General features: G+C 40.6%; 1 long non-coding RNA gene across 1 annotated transcript; it reads right to left on the bottom strand.

Moving 5' to 3' along the window:
* Nucleotides 1-12,260: 12,260 nt before the first annotated feature.
* Nucleotides 12,261-13,546, bottom strand: LOC123513633. The gene is made up of 3 exons (XR_006677420.1): nt 13,331-13,546; nt 12,981-13,022; nt 12,261-12,417 (listed from the first exon to the last, which is right to left on the bottom strand). It is a non-coding gene; the product is annotated as an uncharacterized LOC123513633 (long non-coding RNA).
* Nucleotides 13,547-14,242: the final 696 nt, after the last annotated feature.

The following is a 14,242-nucleotide window of genomic DNA, read 5'->3' as shown; positions in this document are numbered from 1 at the left end:
CTATTTTCCTTTTTCTTGTTTTCGCTCGTCCTTTTTCCCGTTGTTCCTTGTTTCTCGTTTTTGTTTTCCTTTTTGTCCTCCTCCTCCTCCTACTCCTTTTTTTCAGTTTTCTTCCTTTTCCTTCTCTTTTCCCTTGTCCTTTTTGGTTTTTCTTATCCTTATTTTCTTCGCTTTTAGTTTCATATCCTCCTCCTCCTCCTCCTCTTTTATTGCTCAAGAAACAGTTGCCATAATTATGTAATGTTATAATTGTCACTTTGTTTATTGGAAATCTCAGTAAATATTTTTTCCTTAATGCTGGTTTTATCGTACTGTTGTTGATTGTTGTTGTTGTTGTTGGTGGTGGTGGTGGTGGTGGTGATGGTGATGGTTTTCGACACTAGATCTTTTTCCGTATCAAATTCCACCTTAAAAAATGCAAATAATGACAAAATGATTTACACAAGAAAGTTTTTAATTCCCCACAATATTGACACAGAACACACCTGTAAGCACACCTACACACACCTGCTCGCCACTTTACCTTTGTTAATGAAGAGGCACCTTTTTAATCCACCTTTTCATCTCTTCCATTAATCTTAACCTTTCTCTCTTGCTCCACCTCATCAATCTTAACTAGTGACGCTTCATTTACCTCTTCAGTACCATGGCGCGTTTCCATATTCATTCTACTTACTATTTCGTGATTTTATGCAGCTTCAGATACTTGTGTTGGGATTAAAATAGTGTAGACTCTGGTCATTAGTCTTGACCTCCATGCACCATTCCTGATCTAAATAATATCGTCCTATCGTACTCAAAACTCATTAACCACTTCAATACTGGGACACATTTTTATCTTGAGACTTGTATACCATTAGACCATTCTGTTGACATCAGGAAGGGTCTTTGGAGGTGAGAAGATCGATGATGACCACCGTCTTCATTTTAATCGCACACATGAGTTTCTGAAGCTATATAAAATCAAATAGTAACCGGAAGGAATGCGAAAATGCGTAATGATACTGAACAAGGGGCGGGGATAGAAATGTGTCCCAGTACTGAAGGGATTAAATTTACCATGTTTTTATCAGTAGGTCAATAATGTGTTTATTTACAAGTGAAAATAGGGAATAGGGCCGCCGTTGTACAGTGGAACCATGCGTGCTTTGGGGTCCGAGGGGTCTCCAAGCGCACGGGCTCGAATCCTGTCCACGGTCCGAGTGTAGGTTGGGCTTCCTCACTCGGGGCAACGGTTTCCTAGCAGGTGGGCTTTGAGATAGGAGGTACCCAAAAAGTATCCCCTTTAGCCCATAAATTCCCATGGAAAGCCCACATGGTATAAAGAAAAAAATAAAAGTAGGGAATATACAAAATATACACGGAACACGCAGGTATATAGGGCAAAATAAATGACAAATGTTCCAACCACAAGGGAATATGCGTAGGGAGGCTGCAAAGCGGGCTGGTTTGGTCACGTGGTCACTGGTCAGTACTCCTTGTGAAGTGGAAGGAGGAGAGTGTTGTCTTCGGCTCACGTGCTTATCAGGAAACGAAGTGTGAAGGATTTGAAGGAACGTGGGAAGTGATTGAAAAAGGAGGTACCTGTTAACTTTGAGGAACTAAAGGGTGAGTGTTGATATTATAGTCACGTTGTTGTTGTTGTTGTTGTTGTTGTTATGATTGTTGTCTTTGCTTTCTTTTTTCATTATCTATCTTTACTTTTCCGTTTTTTTTTTTTTTTTTTATTACTGCGTTTTTATTTTTTCCTTTTCCGTTACTGTTAACACACACACCCGGTAGCTCAGTGGTTAGAGCGCTGGCTTCACAAGCCAGAGGACCGGGGTTCGATTCCCCGGCCGGGTGGAGATATTTGGGTGTGTCTCCTTTCACGTGTAGCCCCTGTTCACCTAGCAGTGAGTAGGTACGGGATGTAAATCGAGGAGTTGTGACCTTGTTGTCCCGGTGTGTGGTGTGTGCCTGGTCTCAGGCCTATCCGAAGATCGGAAACAATGAGCTCTGAGCTCGTTCCGTAGGGTAACGTCTGGCTGTCTCGTCAGAGACTGCAGCAGATCAAACAGTGAATTACACACACACACACACACACACACGAAGTAGGACAATCAAACAAACAAGGAAACCAAGAAAATATATTATTTCATCTCGGAGAAAAGCTACATTACATGAAATTATGTTCAGTCCTATTATGAGCACAAGTAGGCAACCACGCTTCATTGCCCTCCCTTCTCCATTGCCCATCCTTCTCCCTTCATTGCCAGGCCAGTATCCTGAAACACTGCTCTCTCACCATGAGTCATTTCCGAAGCCACAGAGACTACTCGTGTTCTCAGTAGTAGAAGTTTTGTTAATCTCACTTTAACATTAAAAGCGCTCTTAAAAACGTGTCACCCCAATAGAAATCTTGTTAATTTGTCATTATCATTAAAAACGCTCTTAAAACACGTGTCATCCCAGTAAAAACCTTGTTAATCTGTCACTTTAACATTAAAAGCGCTCTTAAAAATGTGTCACCTCAATAGAAATCTTGTTAATTTGTCATTATCATTAAAAACGCTCTTAAAACACGTGTCATCCCAGTAAAAACCTTGTTAATCTGTCACTTTAACATTAAAAGCGCTCTTAAAAACGTGTCACCCCAATAGAAATCTTGTTAATTTGCCACTATCATTAAAAACGCTCTTAAAATTACGTGTCACCTCAAGTCCTCAACTGGAGCCTTCTGAATGCCCGTGGTTGAGGTGCAGGACAGCAGTGGTAGGTGAATGGAACGGACTCGGTCATTAGGGAGCTTTAGGATTAGGTAAGTTTATGGACGGGGATGATCAGTGGAAATAGGTAGTAGGTAGTACATATCATTACAGAGACTGCCACGTGTAGATCTAATGGTCTCTTAAAGTACGAATTATGTAGTTTTTTTATGTAAGAGGGAAAAGCTAGGCAGGGTAACAGAAGGAGAGAAATAAATAAAGGTCAACTGTGGTGCTTCGTAAAGATTTTGGTTTTTTATTATTGTAAGGATGAATGTGGTGAATGGAAATGAGCAATGAGGTAATTAGTGTTTTGCATCTGTGAACCACCGAGTGTTGATTCAGAACCATTCTAGCTTTCGATTCAGTCTCGTTCCGATTGTGTTGTTTGGCTTCGCTCTGGCTGGCGTCGTCTTAACTGCATACCTGTCTTTATCAATGATGAATGAATTGTGTGTGCTTCAAAGTCACTGCCTCCTTAACATAAAGCTTAATTCAACATTAATAAAGACAAATGTGCACTGAGAGAACGCCACCCTTTGACAGAGTGAAGCCAAATGGCACAATCGCAACGAAACTGAATCTTAAGCTGGAATCGCTGTGAATCCACTCTCGCTGGTTCACAGAGGCAATACACTAATCACCTCATTACTCATTTCCATTCACCACACCCACTGAATGGCAGTCCCGTGCAGGTTACACGCGCATGAGAGGTCTAAGGTCATCTGCGTTTCCTTCACCAAAAATGTGTTGAAGAACAATATCAACTATTTGAGAGGTTAACGATACAATGACGCCGCTACGGAAGATGTTATTGATGTCGTTAGCAACATTGCCATCACTACTACTACTGTTACCACCACCACCAGTACCACTACTACTACTACTACTACTATTAAGGTTACCGATGTTAACAGAAGTGATAGCGTCATTGCAGTTACACATGTTACTTGCACCCGCCGTGACATTGCTGTTGTTGTTGTTGTTGTTGTTGTTGTTGTTGTTGTTGTTGTTGTTGTTGTTGTTGTTGTTGTTGTTGTTGTTGTTGTTGTTGTTGTTGTTGTTGTTGTTGTTGTTGTTGTTGTTGTTGTTGTTGTTGTTGTTGTTGTTGTTGTTGTTGTTGTTGTTGTTGTTGTTGTTGTTGTTGTTGTTGTTGTTGTTGTTGTTGTTGTTGTTGTTGTTGTTGTTGTTGTTGTTGTTGTTGTTGTTGTTGTTGTTGTTGTTGTTGTTGTTGTTGTTGTTGTTGTTGTTGTTGTTGTTGTTGTTGTTGTTGTTGTTGTTGTTGTTGTTGTTGTTGTTGTTGTTGTTGTTGTTGTTGTTGTTGTTGTTGTTGTTGTTGTTGTTGTTGTTGTTGTTGTTGTTGTTGTTGTTGTTGTTGTTGTTGTTGTTGTTGTTGTTGTTGTTGTTGTTGTTGTTGTTGTTGTTGTTGTTTGTTGTTGTTGTTGTTGTTGTTGTTGTTGTTGTTGTTGTTGTTGTTGTTGTTGTTGTTGTTGTTGTTGTTGTTGTTGTTGTTGTTGTTGTTGTTGTTGTTGTTGTTGTTGTTGTTGTTGTTGTTGTTGTTGTTGTTGTTGTTGTTGTTGTTGTTGTTGTTGTTATTTGTTGTTGTTGTTTGTTATTGTTGTTGTTGTTGTTGTTGTTGTTGTTGTTGTTGTTGTTGTTGTTGTTATTTATTGTTGTTGTTGTTGTTGTTGTTATCTATTGTTGTTGTTGTTGTTGTTGTTGTTGTTGTTGTTGTTATTGTTGTTGTTAGTTGTTGTTGTTGTAGTTGTAGTTGTAGTTGTAGTTGTAGTTGTAGTTGTAGTTGTAGTTGTTGCTGTAGTTGTTGCTGTTGCTGTTGCTGTTGCTGTTGCTGTTGCTGTTGCTGTTGCTGTTGCTGTTGTTGTTGTTTCTGCAGGATCCATTTCCAAGCAGCCGGCCAACCACTATCCTTACGCCCAACAGGAAAACGACACAAAGAATAGACAGCAACCCCCACACGGTGTCCTTAACTGAAAACAATAAAAACAATAAAAAAAAAACATTTATTTTTTTCTTAAATCCATGTGGGCTTTTCACGGGAAATTATGGGCTAAAGGGGATACTTAAATGTGGCACCTCCTATCTCAAAGCCCACCCGCTAGGAAACCATTGCCCCGAGTGAGGAAGCCCAACCTACACTCCGACCGTGGACAGGATTCGAAGTCGTGCGCTTGGAGACCCCTCAGACCCCAAAGCACGCATGGTTCCACTGTATCTTTAACTCCTTCAGTACTGTGACGCTTTTTTTTTTTTACCACGAAATTAGGTACAATTAGACGATTTATTTTAGATTATGAACTGTCTATGGAGGTCAGAAGATTAATGGCTAGAGTCTTCACTATTTCAATCCCCACATAAGTTTCTGAGGCTGTAAAAAAGTCACCAAATAGTAAGGAGAATATGAAAACGCATCCTGGTACTGAAGGGGTTAAGTCTTCAGCGTTTCAACTACCCTGACATTCCAGCCTCTTGTGGTAATTCAGTGGATTTTTTTCAAGGGTGTTTTTATGGTTCTGGTAACAGCTTGACTTTTGACAGGTTGTGCTGGAAGTTACTGGGATTTTCAAAGGTGCTTTCATGGTTCTAGTGACCGTTTAACGTTTAACAAGGATGTTTTTATGGTTCCAGTGATCGTTTAACTTCTGACTGGCTGTGTTGGAAGTTATTGGGGTTTTCAAGGATGTTTTTTTTTTTTTTATGGTTCTAGTGACCTTTTGACTCTTAACAGGCTGTAGTGGAAGTTATTGGAACTGTCAAGGGTGTTTTCATGGTTCTAGTAATAGTTTAACAAAGATTGAGCACTTTTAACGGGTTGTAATGCAAGCTATTGAGGGTCTGAAGGAAGTTATTAATCTAGTAACGATTCAACACGTGCTTGGGAATTTTGAAGAGTGCTTTCATGAGTCTAGTGAGCGACTCTCCGCATTTGATGATGAGAGAGAAATTAAAGATAGAGAAATGAATACTATATAGAGAGTAAGATAGAAAAGTGAATACCGTTTTTTCTTGAGAGAGAGAGAGAGAGAGAGAGAGAGAGAGAGAGAGAGAGAGAGAGAGAGAGAGAGGTGAATACTATAAAGAGTAAGATAAAAAAAGTGAATACTGTTTCTTATACGAATTGATGAGAGAGAGAGAGAGAGAGAGAGAGAGAGAGAGAGAGAGAGAGAGAGAGAGAGAGAGAGAGAATTGAATGTATGCTATTTTTTCTTACGAATTGAGTCACTGAAGGGGTCCGAGTGTGTGTCGCCTCCATCCTGTATGGGCGCTGTCGACAAAAGGAAAAGAAAAATGCTTTGAAATCTTTGTAAGCAGAATTTTGCCATGAAAAAAAAAAAATAATTATAAAGAATAATAAAAGAATACAAGCACGCTTTAAAAAAAAACAATAATGATAAACAACATGGATAAATAAAGCAAGCACGGAAATGCAAAAAAAAAAAAAAAAAAATAGATAGATAAATGTAAATAAATAAGAGAATAAATGAATAAATAACAAATTTTATCCAAACTTGACCTAATCTAATAGTCTAATGGAAATCTCTCTCTCTCTCTCTCTCTCTCTCTCTCTCTCTCTCTCTCTCTCTCTCTCTCTCTCTCGTGTTTGTTGTTACTTTTATTGTGATTTTCTCTGATTTTGTTCTCCTTCCCATGTTTCTTTTTATTGCTTCCCACTTCTATCCTCTTCTCTTCCTCTTGTTCTTCTTTTCCTTCTTGTTCTTCTTGTTCTTCTTCTCGTTCTTGTTGTTGTTCTTCTTGTTCCTCTTGTTCTTCTTGTTCTTCCCTCTCCTCTTGTGTTTCCTCGACCTCTTCTGGATTTCCTTCCTCCTCTCCTTTACTGTTATCTTCTGTTATCTTCCCTTCTCCTTGTCTTGTCCTTGCAAACCATCCTTCTCTATATTTGGAATCTGTACTGTGTTCTTTGGTGAAGCTGGAGGAGGAGGAAGAAGAAGAGAAGGAGGAGGAAGAGGAAGAAGAAGAGGAGAAGGAGGAGGAGGAGGAGGAGTAGAAATAGAAGAATCAGTAGTAGTGGTAATAGTAACAGTAGTAGTTGTATGAGGCCGAGCAGTCACCGTAGTCACGAGAGTTAGAACCATTATGACTTCCACTATCACTGTCACCATTATCTTCACACTGGTATTACTGTCACCACTACTGCGTCGGTCTGTCACTCTCATGGCGCTGTGGTGTTGTGGTGCTGTGGTGTTGTGGAGCTGGAGGTCCCGGTTCGGTCCGGTCTCGGCGCTGTTTCGGCGTGAAGTGATTGACAAGCGGGGTGGTGCATGTTTATTCTTTGGATTTGTAGACTCAGGATGTTGCGACGATGACAAATGAAGGATGAGGCGGGGTGGTGGGGTGGTGGGGTGGTAGGGTGGTGGGGTGGGGGTGTGGTTTGGTGGGGGTTGGGCGGGATAACGGCATGGAATTCAACTTAGACACATTGTTGTTGTACATACTTGATATTTTTCATTGTTACATTTTTCTTCCTTCCTGTTAGAGTAAGTATCGTATCCAGGATATCTTTTGTTAGTTTTGATTTACATTACAGAAAACTTCATGTAATAAGGGAAACTTAAATATTGTGATGATTTTGTGATGATACACCACAATCCCCACACAGCGCCACGAGCGCCACCAGGGCCGCCTGGCCGCATAGGTGCCTCATTTGTGGCACACTGCTGTTAAAACCTTGGCAGGTGAAAGTGCATATTTTGAAGTTACTGGCCATGTTGATTTTTATTTTATCTTTTCTTGCTTCCTTTCAACACCACTGCAAAACAGAAGCACTCTGCATCACCCATGCTCAATGCAACATGTGGTCGCACCTCTCGCTGATAGTATCGCCTTATGTGCACGTGCGCGTCTCAGTTATACCTATTGAACAGCTTGTGACGGTGCCAGCTCACTGCTGTTCTCACAAACACGGCAGTGCCCCGCCTCCACAGTGTCTCCGCTTCCATTCCGTCGTCCTGGAGCAGAACCTTGACATAATCCAGCAGCTCCTCTGCTGGAAGGTGCCTCACAAGCGCCTGGCATGGTGTGGGGCACCAAAGCGCCCACTCGGCCTAGACTACTTCCTCCCACCCATATTCTCGCGCAGACTGTGGTGCCTGTCTCACAGGATTACCTGTCCCCGCCTCCTGTGGCTTAGGCTTGTTGTGCCTTCTCCTCTGTCGTTAAAACTCTGTTGAGCAGACGTGGAAGCAGAGGAAGCATTCTCAGTTATGGCCGGGCGGCGCGGTGGTCGCAGCCTTGCCACATCAGTGTAGCTCCCGCCCAGTGCCTGGCCAACACACCCACCGACACCAACAGCAGCAGGACCAGCAAAGGCAAAAGGCACAGCAGGCCGCAAGCCACCGCTTTCCACAACCACGGTAACAACAGTAGCAGGAAGCACAACAGCGCCGCTGGATGGAGCCCCGCTCCTGCTACAGCTGAAACGATCACAGCAGAAGGCATAGCAGGGCGGAGCGCCTGGACTTGGTGATGCAGCGACACGTTGTCAGTGGTGCCGATGATTCTGGTGGGGGAAGGTGTCACTGATGTCCAAACACACGAGGAGGTGGTGGGCATCACTCGGTGTCTCGTGCATAAAGTCGAGAATGGTTGCTACGCTGGCCTTCCCGTCCCTGCACATCCGTCTTGTAATTTTCGACCCTCTATAGGCGGTACAACCTTACAGTAGAGGTCTCTGGCAGCCACTATGGTGTCGTGGTTATAATGGCCACACACCGCCTCCACCAGGTCATCTTTGGCCATGTTGATCATGTACCACAGCATGCTGTTGGTGATGCCATGATGGTGCACTGCGACAGGTCATCCGGCAGCCCTGCTGTGGGTCGGCACGTCGGCCATGCTCTTCTAGCTAACCATTTTCGTGTTCATATCCTCCTCCTCCTCCTCCTCTGCTGCTTTACTCATTCTTCTTGCAAAGCAAATACACAGAACACAGACTGCCACCGCTAAAATAGCTCTGTTATTGGCATCCCTGCTTGGTGATTTCGCTTGTTCTGCTGTTTGTTTTGTTGTTCCTCTGCCGCTCGTGCCGCGTGGCGTCGTTATCATCTCCCTTGAGATGTGCGGCCTGTGCTATTATTTCCCGCGACGTGTCGTCGAGCATGCTGTCACGTGACGAGCGATCGTGTGACACGGGCTTAAGCAGCCTGGGTAAAGGGGCGAGCGTGACGCACGACACCTACACCACGATAAGGTGAAAGGAGGTCAACAGCGACGCCACCTCGCAGCAGCCCAGCAGCCGCTACACTTCGCTCACACAATACTTAGACTTATTTAGTAGACTAATCACGGCAGCAGAGTATTGTTGATCGCAATCACTGTGTGCACCGTCACTTTATCCATCACCACATATAAGTTTCACTGGAGTCCTTCAGGTTTATCCCCCCGTCCGCCCAAAAAGGCAGCGGAACACGCTCGCACACGTCTATTACTCACTCCTGCGCAATAACAACCATATATATATATATATATATATATATATATATATATATATATATATATATATATATATATATATATATATATATATATATATATATATATATATATATATATATATATATATATATATATATATATATATATATATATATATATATATATATTTTTTTTTTTTTTTTTTTTTTTTTTCATGTGCGCTATTTGTATGCATATAATAAACTTTGTCACTATTTGGTGCTATTTTGGCATATTATTGGAACCAACTTGCCATCTTTTGCTCTCGAAAATCTGGCAATCCTAGTCACGTGGTCACTGGTCAGGGCTAATCGTGAAGTGAGTGGGGGGGGGGAGGGAGGGTGTCATGACTTGGGTCTCTGTTGGAAATAAAACGAGAGTGAAGGATTTGATTAAGGAACATGGGAAGTGTTTTGATAGAGAGCCATCGGCTGACTTGGAGGAACTGAAGGGTAGATGTTGATAATTAGTCACTTGTTGTTGTTGTTGCTGCTGTTGTTGTTGTTGTTGTTGTTGTTGTTGTTGTGTTGTCATTTTATCATCATTATAATTTTCTTTTCTTTTTTTTATCACTGAGTTACTAAGTTGTTCTATTTTTTCCTTGTCCATCATAGTTAACACACACACACACACACACACACACACACACACACACACACACACACACACACACACACATTAGGATAAACAAACAAACAAGCAAAAATATATATATAACTTACATCTCAGAGAAAAAATACACAGGAAATTAGGTTTAGTCCCATTACAAACAAATAGGCAACCACGCCCCTTTCTCCTCATTTTCCCTTCACACAAACACTTTCCTCTCTCACCACGAATCACAGAGACAATCCGTTTTCTCAGGAGTGTTTATCCTCTTAATGCAGAATGGAAATCTTGTTAATCTGTCATTCTAACATTAAAAACACCCATAAAAAACGTGTCACCCCAGTAGAAATCTTGTTAATCTGTCATTCTATCATTAAAAAGCTCTTAAAAACGTGTCACCCCAGTAGAAATCTTGTTAATCTGTCACTCTATCATTAAAAAGACCCTTAACCCCTTTAGTATCATGGACACGTTTTCGTATTAATTTTAGTTACCATTAGGTGAATTTATACAACTTTAGAAATTTAAGTAGGGATTGAAATAGTGAAGACCCTGAACCATTAATCTTGTGCCCTCCATAAACTTTTCCTAATAAATAAAATTGTCTAATCGTCCCCAAAACTCGCGGTAAAAATGCGTCTTAGTATTGAAGGGGTTAAAACACGTCCCCCCAATAGAAATCTTGTCAATCTGTCACTCTAACATTACAACACCCTTAAAAATTCGTGTCACCTCAACTGGGGCCTTCTGAATGCATGTGCTTGAGGTGCAGGACAGCGGCGGTACGTGAATGGAACAGACTCAGTAATCAGGTTGTTAGTATTGTCATTAAGGAACTTTGAAAAGATGATTAGGCAAGTTTATGGACGGGAACGATAAGTGGAAATAGGTAGTAGGTACATAGCATTACAGAGACTGCCACGTGTCGGTCTGATGGCTTATCGCAGGTTTAAGTGTGGAAAACTGCCCTTCATGTTGGTCAAATGGGAGCCAAGTAATTCCCGCCGTTACTAGTCCGTTAAGAGGTTTCAGGCAGATCTTTCCATTTTGCTTTGCCTCGCCCAAATCTCGCAGTAACACCAGGCGATGCAGGATTCTCTAAGGTTAAGCAACAGACTACTGAAAGCATCTTTTTATTTCCTTTTTTATTTTATTTTATTGATTTATTTTTTTTTTGCCATCAAACTATATAACATGGGTATTAGGCTTTTTTCAATGTTTTTTCTTTATTTTAATTTTCTTTGATTTCTACATGCAGTTATTTATTTACTTAATGTAGCTTTTTTTGCCTGTTTTATTTATTTAATTAATTTTATTTATTTATTCATTTAATTTTTACGTTTATTTATTTTTTTTTTTAGATATTAACATTATATACATACTCAAATTCTGAAACACGCTTCATTCACACAGTGATCTTACTCCTATCTCAAAACTATGGTCCTTTGTCAGGGCATGGGGGAGGAAGGGATAACTCACAAGCACTCAGGGTGGCTACGTAGCATCACTACGTATTGCACATATACATGGATAGGGAAAACATTCGCATCATACACACGCTCATACTTTTATTTACATTCATACATTGTTCAAATATTTACAGAGTACAAAATAAATAGGATAATATATACACATACATCACAACGCTCTGATTAAATTGGTCTCAGTCAAGCCCAGGGTGGGTTTGATAGTGTGGAGGTGGAGGTTGTCCTAGTGACTTTGCCACAGGAGTTTTGCTGATGGTTTAACAACCGAGAGACATGATGACTACAGATCCCGAAGGAGGTTCCACGCTCCCTCAAGCTCCGATTTATTGGCGAAAACATACACAGAAGAAACTAATTTGACTGAATGCATACAACATGATACAACTTTACATATGGCATAGATATATTGGTGTACGTGTAGGTACTTGTGTCATGGTGGAAAGTGGAAGAAGGAAAACAATGAAAAAGGATAGAAGACGTGCGTACCACATGAAAATGTGTATAAGATAAATGTAACTTTATAGAATGAAAAGAAATGGAAAAGTGTGTGCTTGAAAATGAGAAAATGTATTGTAGAAGAAAATGTACAAATTAGGGCACACTACAAGCTTTCCTTTATTTCTTAAAGTACGAATTAGTTTTTTTTTTCTTCAATGAAAGAGGAGAAATCTGGCCAAGGATAACAGAAAGAACAACAAACTAAATAAATGAATAAATAAATAAAAGGTCCATTTTGAATGACAGTCCCCGTGCAGATTACACACACGTGAGAGATTCAGGGTCATCAGTGCTTCCTGCAGCAAAGATCATGTTGACGAACAAGATCAACTATTTGGGAGATGAACTTCATGATGCTGTCGCTGCGGAAGATCATCCTGATGTGATCGTTAGCACCATTACCACTACTACTTATTGCTATCACTATTACAGGCGTTAGCAGATGTGATAGCGTCATTGTCGTTGTTGTTGTAGTTGTTGTTGTTGCTGTTGGTTCTGCTGATTCTATTTTCAGCCATAATTAATCCTTCTGCGCAGTAGGCAGATGATACAAAGGATGAAGAGCAACCCCGACACGATTTCCACAACTGTAAACAAGAAAAACAAAAATGGAAAACCACATTTTTAAACTCGTCATTGTCTGAACTCTTTCACTACTCTGACACTCCAACAGTCTTTAGCGGAGTTCAGTGTTGTTTTTCAAGGATGTTTTTATGGTTCTAGTGACTGTTTGACTTTAACAGATTGTGCTTGAAGTTGTTGGGGTTTTCAAGGGTGATTTTAATGGTTCTAGTGACTGTTTGACTTTTGACTGGCTGTAGTGGAAGTTATTGGGACATGTGTTAGGGAATTTTGAAGAGTGCTTTTGTGATTTTAGTGAGCGACTCTCCTTATCTGATGGTTATGATGAGAGAGAGAGAGAGAGAGAGAGAGAGAGAGAGAGAGAGAGAGAGAGAGAGAGAGAGAGAGAGAGAGAGAGAGAATACCATAGAGGGTAAGGTAGAGAAATGAATACTGTTTCTTAACAAATTGATGAGAGAGATGAGAGAGAGAGAGAGAGAGAGAGAGAGAGAGAGAGAGAGAGAGAGAGAGAGAGAGAGAGAGAGTAAAGATAAAGTAGTGAATACTGTTTTATTACGAAGTGAGTTACCATAGAGAATCCACTGCATCGTGTCTCCATCCTGTGTGGACGCTGTCAACAAAGGGAAAAGGAGAATGTTTTTTTTTTTGTCAGAATCTCGCCAAGAAGTGAAAAAAAATTGCAATTAAATCAACAAAATACATGCACACTTTAAAAACAACGATTATAAACAAAAAAGATAAATAATAACGCAAGCACGGAAATGCAAAAATAAATAGATAAATGGAAATATATAAGACGATAAATGAATAAATGGCAAACTTTATCCAAACTTGACCTAATCTAGAGTCTAATATAAATCTCTCTCTCTCTCTCTCTCTCTCTCTCTCTCTCTCTCTCTCTCATGTGTTTGTTATTACTTGTGTAGTAATGTTCCTTTTCATTATCACATCTTGTTTTGTTTATTTCTTTTCTTTCCCCTTTTCTCTTGTCTCCATCGTCATCAGCAGTTGTCTTTGTCTCTTGTTTCGCTACCCTTTCCTTTTCCTTTTCATTCCCCTTTTTATTGCTTTCCACTCTCTTTCTTTTCTTTTCTTCTTGTTCTTTTTCTTCTTGTTCTTCTTCTAGTTCTTGTTCTTGTTCTTGTTCTTTTTCTTGTACTTGTCTTTCTTCTTCTTCTTCTTTTTCTTTTCTTCTTTTTCTTCTTCCTTTTCTATTTCTTTTTCTTCTTTTTCTTGTCCTTCTTCAGGTTTTGATTCTTCTAGTTCTTCTTCTTGTTCTTCGTCTAGTTCTTTAGTTTCTTGTTTTTCTATTTCTTCTTGTTCTTTTCTAATTTTTCTTCTACCACTTCTTCTAGTTCTTTATCTTGTCCTTGCAAACAATCCTCCTCTAAACGTGGACGCTGTACTGTGTCCTTAGATACAACTGGAAAAGGAGGATGAGGAGAAGGAAGAGAAGAAGGAGGAAGAAGACAAGAAGGAGGAAGAAGAGAAGAAGGAGGAGGCCACGCACTCAACGTAGTTAAGAGATTTAGAACCATTATGACTTTCACTATCATTGTCACTATTATCTTCACACTGGTATTGTCACCACTACTGCGTCAGTATGTCACTCTCATGGCGGTGTGGTGTTGTGGTGCTGTGGTGTTGTGGAGCTGGAGGTCTCGGCTCGGTCTGGTCTCGGCGCTGGTGTGAAGGAAAGTGATTGATAAGCGTGCCTGTGGTCGTTTATGTGTCAGGATATTGTGAGGATGATGCACAAAGGAAAAGAGGATGGATGAGTCGGTGTGGGGGGAGAAGGGGTGTTGGGATCGGGTCGGATCAAAGAGTTTC

Source organism: Portunus trituberculatus, chromosome 36 (genome assembly GCF_017591435.1).
Source record: "Portunus trituberculatus isolate SZX2019 chromosome 36, ASM1759143v1, whole genome shotgun sequence".
Taxonomy (NCBI): domain Eukaryota; kingdom Metazoa; phylum Arthropoda; class Malacostraca; order Decapoda; family Portunidae; genus Portunus; species Portunus trituberculatus.
This window is presented reverse-complemented; position numbering and strand designations above follow the sequence as displayed.